The sequence below is a fragment of the Triturus cristatus genome, chromosome 10 (genome assembly GCF_964204655.1).
Source record: "Triturus cristatus chromosome 10, aTriCri1.1, whole genome shotgun sequence".
NCBI lineage: Eukaryota > Metazoa > Chordata > Amphibia > Caudata > Salamandridae > Triturus > Triturus cristatus.
The window spans coordinates 440,600,232-440,613,982 of NC_140593.1; positions in this window are offsets into that span (position 1 = coordinate 440,600,232).

Here is a 13,751-nt window from a genome sequence, read left to right on the forward strand (position 1 = left end):
CACTAAAATTCTGGGGGGGACAGGGACAACCTTGTGCACTTTCCAGTGATCCTATACAAATCACCGCCCGTTAAACAAATACAATTGCATACTTTCGAAGTGAAATATTGAGAAAAGCAGGCATGTAGTCACAGTTTGCATGTATGCTTTATTGTTATTTACATTCACATAGTAATGAGACCAAATGTTTAAAAAAAACATATATATGAATCTTGCATCTTAATGCACAAAGCAAACAAAGGCCGCTGATTTAGGGTGGGGGCGTCGTGTTTGCAAGTGCATTAGGGTTTGAAAAGTACCTGCTGCTGCATTCCTGGTCTCCAGCAATTTTCAGGCAACAATAAAAATGTGAAGATAACTTTGGTGATTAATGTTCTTTTTTAGAGAGATCGAAGGCTTGTCTAGTGAAAGTTTTAATTCAAAAGGTCAGTGAGTTACTGCTTATGTCTGAGATATTCTTTTGGTATTTGAAGTTTATAAGTTAAAATCCTAACATTGAACAGTGAGCTATTGACCGTCATCAAAGAGCTGCATAAAAACTTCAATGTATAGATTAGAACGTTATGATTTTTCCCCAGTCTTTCCCTATCCTAATGTTGGAAAATGGGTACATTAGGATAGAAATCAATTCTGATTATTGAAGAGGACCCCCCAACCATGGTGTTATGTTTTACATTCTGAGTTTGTGTTTCTCTAGTGTTGCAAAGCCGCCCTGGGCACTCCCCAACTTTTTGCTGACTGGTACTGGTGGTACCTGACTGACTGACCCTGGCCTCTGCCTAAATAGCCAGTGCTATTCTGAAAGAGGCACTTAGAAATACAGTGAAAACACCTACATACACTAGGGTGCACTATGGGTTAGGGTACCCCTATGATTGGCATGACCTCTCCTATAAGGCCCTAGTACATAATAGGGCAGGGGGATTAGAACTACTTTTAAGTCCCTAGAATATAATAAGGCATGGCAGTTTAGAGGCCAGCAGCCCTTTCTGCGCTTGCATGTGTGCACTGCTGAAGCCTGAGTTCAGTTTAAAAGTAGCCCTGTGTTATAGGGCTGCTTTTAAAATGCAAATTGTGCCCAAACTCGACTTTTGGGTTTGGGGAACTTACAAATTGATCAACTACAATGTTGGGGCAAAATTAAGTGGAAAAATGTTTTCCACTTAACTATGGCTTTATCATATTTGCCACATAATACATCATCTGCTGCATAATCTAACGATTTCCTCCAAAACAATTTTGTAGCTCAAACGGATCCCAAATTACTAAAAGAAATGTGACTTGTGTTGCTGTGAAGTTTAGGGCCCTTTGCAAAGGTTAGTAAAGAAAACAATTCCTAAGAAAACAATTGGTCCCAGACACTCCTAATGACACTCAAGTTAATACCTGTGGGAGAGTGTAGTATGCAATCAATTCATACAACCAAAAATGTATAATGTAAAGGCACATTCAACAGGGAAATCTCATAGATAAGAGGCCAACCAAAGTCAATTAAATTGCAAACATCAATTTATTTCCCGCTGAATCATATTCATAAAATGCAAACTTAGGGGCTGATTACGATGGCAGGCGGACTTCAGTACCACCGCCATCGAATCGGGGAATGGGACCGCTGGCCTTCAAGGTGGAGGCTCCACGATAGGCATTACAATGCGACTGCCACTACGGTGTTCGCAGTGCTTATCTTTTACATTGCAGCAGGTGCTGCTGGCTGCATCATCCGCCGCAAAGTAAAAAAAAAAGGAACATGGGTAAAGGGGCCTGCTACGGGCCCCCAATGTCCCTTTCGCCAGCATTTCCATGGCAGGTGAACCGCCATTGATAAGCTGGCGGGTAAGGGACATCGTAATCCCTGCTGCGGTGCATGGTAGGCACCACCAGCATTGTAGGAACCAAGAGCCCCTCCACCACACCGGCGGGCTCAAGAAGCCCGTCGGGTGCGTGGTGGTTGGTCTTTCCGACCGCCAGGTAACCACCCGCCATTGTAATATGGCGGGCTGTGATGCAGTCACCAATGGCGGTGGGACCGCCACCGACGGGGTGACGTGGCAGTCCCACTGCCATTACAATCACCCCCTAAGTTTGGTGTGCATGCAAATCCTACATTGCCAACCCCTGGCAAGTTGCACTGCTAGTGCTGGAAAAAGGCCAATGGAGGTACCAATGGGTGAGGTGGACTGGCCTCAAGGGTCTTGTGACCTCAGTGACAGATTCACTGTCGATCAAGGATGTGCTTCTTCATATGCCTGCCCGTAAGACTGGAAGTGAACTGCAGTATGGATTGTGGTGGACAGGTCCACCTGCGGGTGCTAAGACACCTGGGCTTCTAAGGTCTATCGGGCCTTCTAAGGTGTAGCATCGGAATAAGCTCTGTCAGGAGTGTGGTATGGTGAACTGGTCATGAAGGTCTGAACATGGTTCTCCAGTTCCAAATTCAGCAGCTCTGGCCAGAGTGCCACATTCTCTCCCACACTGAACACCATACTGCTCCACTGAGAGAAACTCGCACTGCCTTCAGCACAACTCAATTGTGCTGCGACTAAATTCAAATTATGCACTAGACAACAGTAAAATGCTGCCTGAAAAAAAATGAATAACACCCTGGAAAAAGCAAACACTCATAGGGAATGCAAGAATAAGCAAAGCATGTGAACTGTAATCAGAAAAAAACATGGTTACCTTAACGGTTTTAAACTCATTATTCAGAAATGAGTAAGTGATTTTGCCTGAAAAGTTCAAGACATGGCTACAGGACCAGGAAGGGACCCCTTTCAATGTCCATTGCTTATATCCTTTCAAAATGTATGCAGTTTGGTTTAAAAAAGACCACATCCCCAAACACAGAGCCGCATTTTATAAGCTAAAATAATTAAAAAGTTGAAAACGATCATATTAAACGTTTCCACTCTACCCGGCCATCAACCAGGTATTGCAGTTCCTTTAGGAATGGCGCACTTACCCACCCTGGGAAAACAATGTTGTTCAAAGAAAGAAGATAAAGAGAAAGTAGCGCTTTCACTGGCAAACTCTGTAAAGTGGCGCTAATGTGTGTGGGTGTAAATAACAGTCTGGCCTGTCTGCTGTCCACTCTGTATTGCTTTATTTAGGTATTTAACTATTTTTTCTCTCCATTCCGAGGTTTTTCTTTTCAATAGAAAACGGTCAGAAAATGAGGACATTTACAGCCAAAGTGTTCAGCCTTTTTTGGATCAATTTCACAGGGGAACAAATAAAGAAAAGGAGAGGCAAGAGAGAGTACCTTAAGAGCTGCCTCTTGAAATCAGCACGTAAGCAGGAGCGAGACAGAGACAGAAAGAGATGGAGGAATAAAGAGAGGAGGGCAGCCGCCAGAGGCAGATCAGGAGTAGTGGACACGGTCCTTGCCGTGAAGGAAAAGAGACAGCGTTTATTTTTTCTCCGTTCTCTCCCCTTCCCAGAACGGCTGAGCCTTCCTGCAGCATAACAAAAGGCAGAGGGAGGGGGGCCTCTGACTCCAGGCAGGTCAAGTGCAGGGCCATTAGGTAGCGCTTTCGTGTGCTAATGGCCCTGCGATAACAGAAGGGAGTAGGGAAATTCCTTTGTCCCCTCGTCCCCCCCACCCTTGTCCCCCGTGTCCCCCCCACTCCAAAATCTGGGGGGGATACATCCCCCGCGTCCCCCACACTTCCTACGCCCATGCCAGGGGAACAGGGAGGGGACCAGGCTAGTACCCCCTCAAGCACCGCCAAACGTCGGTGGAGCTTCCTCCGATAGGCTGCAGATCGCGATGTGGCCAGGGGACGTCCAGGAACAGACAAAGTCGTCAGGCCGTGAAATTAGATCCCTGGTGTCAAGGTGATAAGTCCGTGTGTGACAGGCGCTGTAGACTCGATGAAAGCACAGTGGGAGCGGGGCCAAGGCCCGCAATATTGCCAGTGAGGGCTCCCTGCAGCAGTTCAAAGCTCGGGCCGGTCACAAGGCCTCTCGGCTGTCAGTTTCGCTGCCTCAGGGGGTCTTTTTGTGTGCACCGCCTCCAAGAGCGGCTGTCTCCATGCCCCCCGGCGGCTGCCGACAGAGGCCGCAATCGACCAAACAGGCCCCCCGCGAGGCACGGGCAACACGGGATTACAGGGGTGCTTGCTTCCCCACCTCCTCCGCCCGAGCTGTATGAGAAGAGAAGGGCTGGCTCACGCAGTCTTGGTGCAGGCGATGGACCTCCTCACCTCAAGGCCCAACCTTGGACACCTCCTGGGTCAGCTATACGGGCGGCCCCGGTATCGCCTCCGGATGGATGGGCGCTCCTGCTGCTCGTCACCCTCAACACTTGGCGCCCTAGTGAGCCCCATGCCGATCCGCACCGTTCACGCCCCACAGGGCAAGCCTAGAGGCTCGCCCGGAGCCGAGGAAAGCAGCGGTGTTTCACGGTAGCCTGCCGGATGCCACATGGCTCAGCTCTCACCGCAGGGCCACCCCGCACCATGTAGGAAGTCCCCGGCCCCCTCGATAGAGCCACAGGATCAGGGCCGTCAGGGTTGGTACACCGGCTCCGGACGGGGCCTCCAGCGGCAGTACAGGTCACCAGCAGGCGTGAATTCAGCAGCAGCGCCGGAACCGCACAATTGAATTAGCGGTTTCACAGCTCAATCGGTCCGCGGCGTATTCCGGTGTTGCAAGGTGGACTCAAAACCAGTTATAGGTCGGATATGTGGCCGTTTTTACTCAGGGACGGGCACCGTTGGTCAGAGCCACCTTAGAAAGCGGGCATTTCACTCGGCGGTTGGCCACGCCCCCCCTGGGTGCCAATTTTTGTCATCGATGGATGCTGGCAGTCTGACTGCTATATCCCTCCAGGCTGCCAGACAGGGTCTGGTCGGGTTTGCTGTTTTTTCCAGCCCAGCTTCCCCTTGCAGTTAGAATAACATGGGGGTTATCTGTTTCTTGAATATTTACAACCATCTACCCACTAAGAAACACTTAGAAAAAAAACAACCCCCCGGCTAGTAACACCTCCAGCGTTTTCAAGGCAGTCCAGCAATTTACATAATTATAAATTACAAACTAAATTAAATTGAATATACAAACTGGGAGCAAAGCCATTGGTAGGTTAACTGACACCTCTACAATTGAAGTGCTCTGGCTACCTTTAACTGCTGACTTAAAGCGCACAATAAATAAGACGAGACAAAAGTCCAGAGAAAGGCTCACATGAAATAAGGCGCAGCACAATATTCAGGTAAACTCCCACCTGCCATGCATTAAAACTAAACTAAATAGACAAAATGCAATACTTTTACACTAAACACTGATCATCCGGGCTAAAATCAAGGGCTATTAATGAAAACCTAAAAGAAAGAACAGGCAGCTCTTCTACTGGCATCAGCACAAGAGCTAGAGTAGCCCTACAAATGAAGGACTTAATATCATTAAAACTTCAGACTGATAAATTACCTACCTATAATTATCAGGAGCATAATGGAAAATTAAATCCCAGAGCAGGTAGCAGACACTTCTGGATCCCCCAAGGCAAAAAAAAATTCTATCACCTTTCACAGCTCAGAGACAATATATTCGTGGTATTCAGGGTGCAAACAGAATACGCACATATGTAAAGGGTCTTGGGCTCAGGGAGCGCGGGCTATGAAGCAGACCATCGTCAACAACTGCACTAAATAGGCTTTCAAGTTTTTTTTTAAAGCCCACTTCCCATTTACACAGAAATGCAATATCAACCAAGATAAAATCACCCTTTCATGCTGAAAAGGATAGTGAACTGGATTGTTGGCAACAACTCACAACCACCCCCAGCGCATACCCGGGGCCTTCGCGGCCCATTATCAACGCATCTATACCCCTGAGGCCTCTGCCACCGTGTCAGACAATGAGCTCTTCCTCAGGGACATCGCAATGCCTCGGCTGACCGCTTCGGGGGCTGAGGCCTTGGAGGCGGATCTGACGGCGGAGGAGATCACGCTGGCGATTTTGGCCCTCCGCAGTGGTAAGGCAATGGGGCCCAACGGAATCCCAATCGAATACTACAAGCAAAATTCCGCTCTTGTGGTCCCTCACCTATTAGCCATGTATAGGGACGGTCTATCGACGGGGATTCTCCCCCGTGATCAGAGGATGGCTACAATAGTGGTGATCCCGAAACCCAACAAGCCGTCCCACGAGTGCTCCTCTTATCGCCCGATCTCGCTGCTTAATGCCGAGGCGAAGATTCTGGCCAAGGTGATTGCAACACGGCTGCAGCCTTACCTTTCGACCCTAATACACCCGGACCAGTCGGGATTTATGCCCCACCGGAACACCGCTTTGAATCTGCGGCGTCTCCATGGCATCATTGCTTGCCGCTCCTCGATCGAGGAAGATGCGGCCATACTGTCGTTAGATGCGCGGATGGCGTTTGACAGAGTGGAGTGGCCTTTCCTCTTCGCCGTCCTCCGCCATATGGGGCTTGGCCCCAGGATTTGCGCGTGGATCCAGCTGCTTTACACTAAGCCACTTGCACAGGTGGTGGTAAATGGCCGCGTCTCTGACGCCTTTCCGCTGGGTCGAGGGACTAGGCAGGGTTGCCCCCTCTCCCCGCTCCTATTTGCTATGGCTCTTGAACCATTGGCGGCGTGGGTGCGACAGGATCCGATGATCCGTGGCCTTAGGTGGACGTTGGACTGGGAGGATCGCATATCCCTTTATGCGGACGATGTGCTCCTCTATCTCGCCTCGCCGGCGCGCTCTATCGCCTGTCTCCTCAACATATGTGAATCATATGGTAGTAGGTCCGGATACGAAATAAACTGGGAGAAATCCATTTTATATATGCTCCGAGGCTCCCCACCGCGGCTTCCGCGAGGCTGTAACATTCTAGTAGCTCACGACGGGTTCAAATATCTTGGCGTGTACGTCACGGCCGATCGAGACAAATTTGTCGCGGAAAATCTAATGAGGCCCCTCCAACGGCTTCGCACCGACGTTAAACACTGGCGCGCATTGCCACTGACATTGCTTGGACGGGCTTCGCTCTTTAAGATGCTCGCCCTCCCGAGATTCCTCTATGCGTTGCAAAATACCCCCTTCCCGATTGCACCCTCTTACTTCACGGCGGTCAACGCTGAGATCACTCGTCTTCTCTGGGAGGACAAGTCGCCTCGTATTGCCCTCCATAAGCTTACCAGTGGCTGGTATGATGGAGGTATAGCCCTCCCAGACATTAAGACCTATTACTGGGCGTCGCACCTCATGGTTATTAACCAGTGGCTCCATGTGCCGGGGGATGACCCCGCATACCGTATGGATCGACAACTACTCGGCCCCGGAGGGGTGATGGGAGCCCTTTACAACCCAAAAAGGGGTCGCGTTCCGGCGGGGCCCGCAGCCCATACCCTCCGGATATGGCACGCGGCGCAACGGGCGATGGGCTGGGCTGGAAAGATTACCCAGGCAACGCCGCTTTGGGACACTAGGCAGCTCGGGGTACTTCGCACTACCAAGGGGTTCCACCAGTGGGATCTTATTGGTATCTCCAGGGTGGGAGACCTCTGGCGCAAGGGAGAGGTGATCACTTTTGCCCAACTGCAGGCGGATTATGACTTGGCGGACACCGAACACTTCCGATATTTACAAGTTCAGCACGCTCTTCAGGCGGCGATTCCACGTGGGACTCGGCTCCCTGAGTCATCGCCCTTGGAGGACCGGCTCCTCATGGAGCATCTGCTCCAGAGAGCGACGTCCCTAACGTACCGGAAGATAATAAATAACCGCCCGACCCTTTTTCCGCCCTCAAGGGGAAGTGGGAGGCAGAACTTGGAGAATTTGATGAGACGGACTGGAATTCCGCGCTCTCATCCCCCAGGGAGGTGGGCATATCTTCCAAGCTCAGACTGGTCCAACTCAAAATTTTGCACCGCACATACTACACCCGTACCCTCCTATTCAGACTCCACCGGGTGGAGTCCCCGCTGTGTCTCAGGAACTGTGGCCACGAGGGGACCTTCTTGCATACCCTCTGGGAGTGCCCTGTCGTGGCGACTTATTGGAAAGGGGTGTTGCGTATTCTCTCCCAGGTAACCAAAATTCCCACGCTGCTGGAACCTCGGCTGTGTCTCCTCAATGTCTGGGAACAGCCGGACCACAAGAGGGTGACCCAGCTTTGGGTGACTTTGGGGCTCATGCTTGCGAAACGTAATATAGCCCAGAAGTGGGGATCGGGGCAGGGGCCTACCCTGACGCATTGGATCCGAGATATGGACCTTGTAATGGTGACCGAAAAAACTGTGTATGTCCATAGAGGGTGCCCCAAGAAATGGTCCCAGGTCTGGGCTGGATGGAATGTCTACAGGGGAAATATCTGTGAGCCCCCACCGGATGCAGCGGACTCGGATCTCAGTGACCAGGACTAATGGCTCCACTGCTGGAGATGGGCGGGGAAGGAAACGATGGTGTGATGTCATTGGGCTGTTTATTTCTCTCTGTGACACCTGTATTGTCATTACTCCGGTACCTCGTAACCTTTGTATGCCATGCCTTGCACTAAACGAGTGGTGTTTGTTTTATGTGTTGTTGATAAACCCAATAAAAATATTTAAAAAAAAAAACAAAAACAACTCACAACCACAAGTTTTAAAATTATTTACCACACTTACCACCACAGGAAATGCAAGTGACTATCAATCCAACAAATGTGATCTTCCAATATCTCTACTTCAAACCTTTGCAAGATACAAGTCTGCAATTGATTCATCACATTTTAAAAATGTAAATACACTTATACAAAGCTTATTAGCTTTATCATCTCAGGAATGTTGCTCTGCATTTATCATTAAAAAAACTCACTATCTTGCCATCCATTGTCAGCACCTTCGTTCAGGAAGATAACGTTCTCAAAAATGAGAAACTTGTTATCTCTTCAGTAATAGTCATCTCAAGCGCAGATGTTGTAGACAATACGGCTAAAATCACCGACTATCAGGAACAAATTATAACAATATCTTTAAATAATTAAACACAATCTATTCAAAATCAGCCTTATACAATGTTGTCCAAGTGCAATAAAGAAGTAAAAGCAAAGGAAAAATCTCATAGCAAACTTTTTCCTGATTTTCAAATAATTATCTTCAGCAATAAATAAGCTGGAAGAAATATACATCCTTCGTGAAATAAGTATCTCACAATAATCCAAAGGATTCATTTTCACAAATAGTAAATCCATAAATAACCATTCAGCCTAGTGGCACTAGGCAGAAAAAATTATAAAAATGTGTGGAGAGACAATATAAGCCCTGTTTTACAACCACAGGTTCACACAACTGACAATTCTTGGCCGCAAGGTAATGGCCCATTTTTAGTAACTACAAGAAAAGAAATTACAAACTTTGGAGCTAATAGAGATCTTAAAAAATTTGACACCACACAGCCTCAACACAATTACAATCCGGCCTTAGTGCCATTAATGGACATCATCATATTACTAAGTTACAAAGGAAGGGGTCAGCAGCTAGTATGCCCGGCGCCTCACACTTCCAGGAACAAGACCCCACTGGTACGGTATAGAATTGACACATCTTCAAAAGAAGAACCTTTGATTATTCAATAGATTTGATGCTCCAAATAAATATACAGTGGACTCAAATTTTTTCATAATCTTGCATTATTTATTCCTAATTTTTATTTGGACAAAACGATCTGGTAGAAAACAATCAACACATGTTTTGAGGTAACACCTCTTTTTCAAGGAAAGACTCAGTTCTTCAATTGTATTTTCCCCATGAATTTCACCATTTCAAATCTATAACTCTCCCATTACTTAACTGTATCTTGAGAGTCCTGAAAATATCATGGAACTATGAGCTCTCACAATTGAGATGAGAACTATAGACTCTCACCATGATATTTTCATGACACTCCTGATACCATAAAGAAATATTCAGAAACTTCGGCTCCGGTCATGCTTGGAGATAACCAGAGGTATTTCCATAAAAACATTCTCATGCAAGGACGCCTTAAGCAAGGCTGCGTCTTAGTGCCAACAATATTTAATCTTTTTGTTCCAAATTAAATCTTCACTTCAAAACAGCCAAATCTTATCCAGCAGAAATAGGAGGTAAGCCTATTACATCTTTGCAATATGCTGATGATGTGGTACTCCTGAATCAAACTGCAGAAGGTGTACAGTGATTAATAGATACTCTCAAAAACGATTGCAATATTAATGAATTTGATTTTAACCTTTAAAACACAAACAAAGCAAGGAAAGTGGTACCTGGGGAAACTTCATCAAGTAAAAAACAATAAATACAAATATTTGGTTGTCTGGCTAGATGACCGAGGAGGGCAACTTCAACATACCCTAAAACTGAAACTCACATCCCTACTCTTTGCTTTTCAATCACATTTGTAATTGGTTAAGAATCCTTCAGTTATGCCAGTTTTAAAAGTAATCGAAGCCAAGCTGTTCTTACGATTGCATCTGACACCAAGACTTTCCTGGACAATTTTTGCACTTTTTTAATCTACACCAGAAATGAAATCTAACTCTTTATTCAACCTGCCCCAAAACACATCTCCAGCACAGTTCATGCTTGAGTTATGCCTTATCAAACATCAATCAGCCAGAAAGCAGCTTTTTAAAAAATACATGCACACACTAAGAATGGCAAAAAGTACAACATTGGTCATTCAAATGGTGGGAAACTAATCTTGCACAACCTAAAAAGAATAATTCCTGGATGAATGTCTTGATTGCCAGGTTGCAACTGGAATGAGTTGAACATGTATCACACTCTTTGTTTACGAAGCAGTTAAATAAAGTGATGAAAGACATTATCTTCACTGTGGATAAAAATCATCTTGTTAAAAAAAAGTCATGTATGGCTCATAAAAAACTCATATAGAAGTCAACAAATACAGGGCTATTTGGCTAAACCTTTTAAAGCTCATCACAAAATTAGACCACTGCAGCTTCGTTTGGCTCACCTCCCATCTCCTGCCTAAATGGGTAGAATAAAATAATGGACTCTTTAAACCTATACAGCACTAATGGGATTCCATATCTGAGGGAAGTGGCAAGTTCAAATAAGATCATATTGATTACTATGTATTTTAAAGGTTTCACTGTTTGCACAAGCACATTTCACACTGCGGACTGAGTAGCTTGTTTTAATTATTTTTTGTCTATGTAATGAATTGAAAATATACTATTTGAAAAGAAAAACTATTTTGTATGTTTATTGTGTTCTTCAAAATATATTTACAACAATATTGTGTTTAGGAGAGGATTGTTTTGAAGCAGACTACCAGAAAATGTATAATTAATGTTTTGAGTATTTCCGAAAGAACCAAACTGTTGGCGATGTATATGAGGAATACATGGTAACCTCATTCTGTTTAGAGTGTATTGAGGTGTTAAGCAGGCACCAAAGAGGTGACATTTTTCTGTATTTGGCATTATTGTCTCCAATTGATGTACTAGCAAAGGCCTTTGGCAGCTGCATTTAAAAAATCCCCACACATTCAAATGTTATTTACATATAATGGAAAGAAAGATTGCTACTTTACCATGAAAATGTTTGGTTTCATTCCTCGTGCAAATTCATGTTACACCATAAGGGCTGTTCTCAAAAAAAGTGAAAACAGACATTTCTTCAATAAGACCCTCAGCGCATAGAAATATTTCCAATCATTTTCCTTATGTTTTTGAGGTCTGATCTCTTGAAAATTACAATGCCTTCTAGTGAGACAGTTGTATGTCACATCTGTTCTTACGACAGAGGCAAGCTGCTGTCAGAAGGCATAGGGTGAACATTGAATAGCCCCCAAACAGAACCCTAGTTTAAAAGCAGTTGGGATGCACAGAAAAAGAGAAGTGAACCTTTATGAGAATCGCTTGTTTTCTTCTGAGTGAAACATTGTGTGGTTTACACAAGCTAATATACTCTGCGACTCAGAGAAGGCAATGTTAAAAAGATAGTTTTCTAGCGTTGGGGTCTATTTTGCAAGTGTGTTAAAATAGGTAAACTATTAATGCCTCAGAAGGTGCTGCATAATGCCATATAATGTTCATTCCTTGCTATATAATTTAGTCAAACAAAGCTGAATAATTCACGTGGCTGTACTTATAGTTTAATACAGTCTTCATTCTAGTATTTCAAATGCAGTGTTCACGACTTTTTTACAGAGGCCACTAAATCAAGTTCATTAGAACTCAGTCTGTTAAAAGCCCTTCTTTATTGTGCTCCCTGTTGATCCTCAGAAAGTACAAAGTGCTCTGGTATTGTTACATTTGAAAATTGAAGGACTTTAATTTATCAACAATTGCATCAGGACCCTGAAGAAGAAAGATAGAACTGTTCCCTCTCCAGGGATAGATAAACCTGGCATAATCATTGCTACCTGAAGATTTGGTCCACCTTTAAATATGACTAGTGCTAGATTGGTGAATTTAAAGCTGTTTTCCTCTGTCCATGACCAAGGGAAAGATTTGCTTGACCAAAAACTGCAGTTTATGCAGAACCTGAAATGTTATACTATGTGAAACACGAGGAGACCTTACCTATGCTCCAAAATTCCCAAAACATGATACTTTGGTATCACAATGGGGAAAATATGAGGGTGTTGTGATTTAAGGACATGCATCGTCCGTTTCAAATGTAAAATATATTTGTCATTGTTAATAACTTTTATAAAAAAAGGGGCTAAACATTAAAAAACATTATGTTACTTCAAAGTTTATTTAAAAAATGAAGAAACATAGTTTTGTGCCTATTTTATATCTTTAACTCACAGACACATTTGGTCTAGGCTAAGAGAATGCACATGTCCACAACTGACATGCAACAATTAACTATAAATTCCATCAGCTGGGGACACAGAGAGTATGGGTCTGATTCCAGAGAAGGTTTGAGGTAAGGGCAAAGTGTGCAACTGCCCAAAACCCCCACCATCTAAGGGGATCCAGTGAAAGTGATTTCTTTCTCTTATCATAATTCTATTCAATTATTGAGCTCACCTTTGCCATATTATTCAACACTGGTTGGCATCATGGGGCTTGAATTAGCAGAAAATGGGTAAAAAAATTAAAAGTTATTCTGAACAGGGGACCCCAACATATTTCATGGCGGGGTCCCTAAAATCCTTAAGATTACATTACCTGATTCACAAGGGTAACTTACATATTTGAGTGTGGATAGATGAGTGGGTGAAAGAATGGATGGTTGACTGGGCAAAAGTATGGCTAGGTGAAAGAATGGCTGAATGGATAGGAGAGTGAATGGCTGTATGGGTAAAAATATGGATGTGTAGGTGAAAGGATGGGTGGGTAAAAAGATGGATGGGTGGATGAAAGGATGGATGGATACGTGGGTAAAAGAATGGGTGGATGAAAGGATGGATGGATAAGTGGGTGAAAGGGTGGATGGATCAGTGGGTGAGAGGACAGGCATGAGTGTGTGGGAATGGGTGGGTGAGAAAATAGGTGCATGGGTGGGTGAAAGGATGGCAGAGTAAATGGAAATCTGAGAGAATGAATGGTGGGTGAAAGGATTTCAGAGTAAATGGAAATCAGAGAGGGTGGACAGATGAATGGCTGGCTTAAATGGAAATTTGAGAGGATAGATCAACAGATTTAGGGATAGCACAGTAAGTGGAAATCGGACATGATTAGTAGATAGATGTGTGGGTGAAAGCATGGCAAAGTAAATTAAAATCTGAGAAGATGATTGATGCATGGGTGGGAACAAGGATGGTATAGTTAATAGAAATCTGAGATGATAGTTAGATGG